This window comes from Alexandromys fortis, unplaced genomic scaffold (assembly GCF_014885135.2).
Source record: "Alexandromys fortis isolate MF-2015 unplaced genomic scaffold, M_Fortis_MF-2015_v1.1 scaffold_18, whole genome shotgun sequence".
Taxonomy (NCBI): Eukaryota; Metazoa; Chordata; class Mammalia; order Rodentia; family Cricetidae; genus Alexandromys; species Alexandromys fortis.
In genome coordinates, this window is record NW_026067897.1 from 3,688 (window position 1) to 8,198 (window position 4,511).

Consider the following 4,511-nt stretch of genomic DNA (forward strand, 5'->3'; position numbering starts at 1 on the left):
CTTGCTTTTTCTTATATCATGATTGTCTCTGCTAGAGACAATTTTGGGAATAGAGGCATTATGAATGTCATGTAACATAAGTGTTGCCAAAACAAAATATTGTAGTTCTTTGCTGTATCTTGGTCTATCTATTGAATCATTATCTACCTTTCATGTTCTAGTACAGAAAATACGTAAACTTCAAGTTGAAATGTTTAAGAGAGAAGCTGGCTAGCTTGTGCCTTTGTATTACTTTATTGTTTGAGGCTCTGCATAAAAAAGTACTAGAGGATCTTGAAACACTGACACATTTATATGTCTTCTCCTTTATATTCCTGTCCACAATCATCATGATGATGCTCTTACCAGAGCAAACTGTACAAAATATATAGCTCGACCCTGAACTTGTTTATTGACAGAGTTATTGGCCATGAAGAGAAATAGGTCCTAGCTACTTTCATTTGAGGATTGCACTAAATTTTTTAAAAATGAAAAAATATGGGTGTTGCATATGATAATCCTGTCAAACAAACTCTATTTCTGAAAATGTAATTCTATGTAAACGCCACTCACTTATTAACATGGGAAAACACTGCATTTAATTATCAGTTCTTTAATTATGGTATATTACTTCAATTTAACATTTCAAATCAGGTGATGAATATCTCTATTCTTCAAGTTCATAAATAAGGCTCTACAGCCCCACTTAAAAAGTCATCATGAGGCCACAAGTATATACTTGTTTTGCTTTTTTTTTTTTTACAAATATGGAGCATAAGAAGTCTTCAAAGTAGTGTAAAACTCAAAACTTAGGAAAATGTAAAAATAAAGAAATTGAAAATTCTTTATGTACAATTTGCTTTTCTTTACTGAAAACAGCACATAGAAATCAATATTTTTCTGCACTGTTTTAGTCGTATCAATATCTTCTTTACATAAACCTGCCCTATACTTATAGAGTAAATAAGACCCTGTGGCAAAATAATTACATGCACACACATATGTACACACACAATGACTGTGGAGATGGATAGCCTAATGTATTTGCTTTTAATACTCATTTTATACTGTATGCATGTTGAACAACATATACATATCAAATAAAAATAATTTTGTCAATACTACAACAAAACTGGACAAGAAAAATGAAATAGTTGGAACTAATTTTTTCTGGAGTATAAGTCAACATAATCTTAGGATACTAATAGGCATTTCTTTTATTTCTCCTTAGACCTTCAGTGCAGTAGGCAGGAACTCTGGGTTGGGTCCATTGCACCTCAAAACTGATGAGCTACTGCCCAGAGAGTGAGTAAGAGTTCCTCAGACATTCAAACATAATATTTCTGATGCTCATCGTCTGTACAACAGTCTACTCTAAAAGAAATATGGCTTGAAATCTCTTCAACTATCTCCATCTCTTTTACAAAGGATTCTATATTTAAAGGTCAAGAACCCCTTTTAAAAAGGATCCATGAGAGGGCAAAGATTTTAGTGAGATTTTTTTTCCAAATCTAAAAGACAGAGATTGGCTCTGTTTAAGAAAGAGTTGGATATTTAGAAATATGACAAGAAGAATGATAAAATATATGAAAAGGAGGCAGGAAGATATAGTCAAGTGTCAAATTTTATTTACATGGGGAGAAAGAAACTTTTGCTGGGATGATCTGACTCAGGAAAGTGAAGGTGAGCAGATATGACAAGGTCTCATTCTGATACACTGCCCATGAATTTGCTATGTAGCTGTGGTTGACTCTGAAATCCTGATCCTCACCCTGACAACCCCACTTGTGCCCACATACACACCTCTTCAGTGCTAAGGTTTCAGGCATCTCCAGTAAACATACTGCTTAAAAAAGAACATTTAACCACAAGAATACAACATTCTTATTATTAGGCAATACAGGCTTCCCAAGGGGTAACATTTATATTCAACTTTCTACGTAATTGGAACCTATGTATAGGGAGAAATAATAGTTGGATAATTAGATTTTAAGAAATACAATGAAACAATGGTAAAGACACATTTATACTCAACATTTGCCTTAATGAAATAAATCTGGGTTTGTGGATCCCAATAAAAGGAAATTTTATTCTTCGAAATCTATGCCTGAAATGAGAAAGGGTAGAGTGGAATGGTAGAACTGAATTGAGAGATCATAAAATCAGTCTATCCAGTGTTCTAATAGTTGGAATAAAGGAAAATGACTAATAATGAAAGAAAATATTATTTACCAAAACCAATGATTAAAACTAAACTTTTGTTTTACCATATATTTTTACATTCTTTGCCGGCTGTATCACAGTTTCAATGCTATGAAGCTTAGTTCCCCTGGATTTCTGAAATCTGTCAAGACATTAACTTGGATGTGATCCTTCACATGTATAGGATCATTTATGCAATCTACACACAATGAGAGCGTAATAGGTAAATATAGCTTTTCCCCCTCATTTGTCAAGACAGGCTTTCTCTTTACAGACCTGGCTATTCTGAAACTTGCTCTGTGGAATAAGGAGGCCTTGAACTAACAGAGATTCTCTTGGCTATTAAGTGCTGGAATTAAAAGCATGTGCTACCACCACAGTTTGAATACCTAGAAACTTAAATACCACATTTTTAAAACCTAAAAACAGTCTTAAGTATTTCATTGGATTCTCCCTTAAACAAAATAATTAGGAAGAGCAGACAGCAATTATTTTATGTGATCATTCTTATGACCGAGTAATATAACCTTTTTCATTCGTATTTCCAAAAATTATCTGCACATAAAATATTATAGTATGGTCATGATTATTGTACCTTACATCTGTGTAACACTGTGCCCCAACATTTCTCTCCTGAATCCAGTGAGGTTGCTATTGTTTTCTCACTAAGCAATGACATTATTCAAAGCTGAAGAAATTGAAGTTTGCCAACTTAATGATAACTTTCTGCCATTTTCCAGTACTCTTCCAGGTGACTTCTCTAGCCCAGAGCTTCCTCATTGCATTCTTTACTTCTGCATTTCTCAAAGTGTAAATCAGAGGGTTCAGCATGGGAGAAGGTAGTATCAGGCCTCATATACATGAAAGTACAGGGACCAAAAAAGATGATGACCACAGCAATGTGGGAAGCACAGGTGGAGAGGGCTTTGTGCCTGCCTTCTGCTGAGTGTTTTCTCAGAGACACCAGAATAATGGCATATGAGATTAGTAAGACAACAAAACTTCCTAGTCCAATGGTACCGCAGTTGGCTGTCACAACCATACCTACAATGTAGGTGTCTGTGCAGGCAAGTTTCAGTACAGGTTGGACATCACAGAAGTAGTGATCAATCTCATGGGGCTCGCAAAAGGGGAGCTGTACCATCAGAACCACTTGGATAATGGAGTGTAAGAACCCCACCCATCCACCCATGTTCCCAGCAGCATCTTATTGCATCTCTCCCGGTCCATAATAGTCATGTAGTGGAGGGGTTTACAGATGGCCACATATCGATCATAGGCCATGACAGTAAGGATGAAGATCTCAGTGCAACCAAAGAAGTGAACTCCAAAAGGTTGTAACATGCACCCCACATAGGAGTTTTTTTCTTCACCAGCAGGTCAACAATCATCTTGGGTGCTGTGACTGAGGAGTAGAAAATGTCCACAAAAGATAGAAAGCTGAGGAAAAAATACATGGGGGACTTGAAAAGATTGCCACTGAAAACTGTGACCATAATGAGGAGGTTTCCCAGCACTATAACCATGTAAAAGAAGGAAAACACCACAAAGCATACTTCTTCAGTCTCTGGACTCTGAGACAGGCCCCAGAAAATAAATTCACCGACATTGTTTACTCCTTCTATGGAATAAGTTCTTGAGGGCATAATCCCAAAAAGTCTTTAAATTACCTGAAAGACAAATGAATAAAATCAACACTCATTCTTATTTTATAATAAATGAAAAATTACGATGACTAGAGGTGGAAGGCGAGCACTTAGGACTTCATACTCTGAAATCAGTTCAAATGCATCTGTTCAGATCAACTTATCTCAGTGATACGTCCCAGTGTTCTTTTTAATTAAGATGAGAAGTAAAGGCCTAAGACATAAGGCTGATTCTCGCAGTCTCACATTATACCTGAAGAATTTGCTTCTCTACGTTTCAAAGATTATTTATCAGCTTATAAATGTACTTGGATCTTATTTTGCATGAGATATCTATTAAATTTCAAACACAATACTGTCTGAAATATCAACAAATGCTTGCAGCATTGTTTATACAGAATTAAGAATGTTTGCTCATATTTACCCTGCTTCATACTGTCCTACCTGGGTATCATATCTACTCACAAATCACAAGTAACAAGCCACAATGACTTCTGCAGGCTTCCCTTCCCCTAAAAATTGGATCATCTTGAAGTGACACTATGGTCTCTCATCTGACCTCATGAATTGAACATCAATATGTGGTATTGTAGAAAGAAACTTAATTTAGGCACACTTGATTCTAAAATGATCCCACTGTAAGCCAGATGAATCATTTAACTTCATGAGACTTCCTTCACATCA

At 35.8% G+C, this 4,511-nt stretch overlaps 1 pseudogene; it reads right to left on the bottom strand.

Annotated features, from left to right (window-relative positions):
• Positions 1-2,859: 2,859 nt before the first annotated feature.
• LOC126514598 (olfactory receptor 4S2-like) lies at positions 2,860-3,827 on the bottom strand (annotated as a pseudogene).
• Between the last annotated feature and the right edge of the window lie 684 nt (positions 3,828-4,511).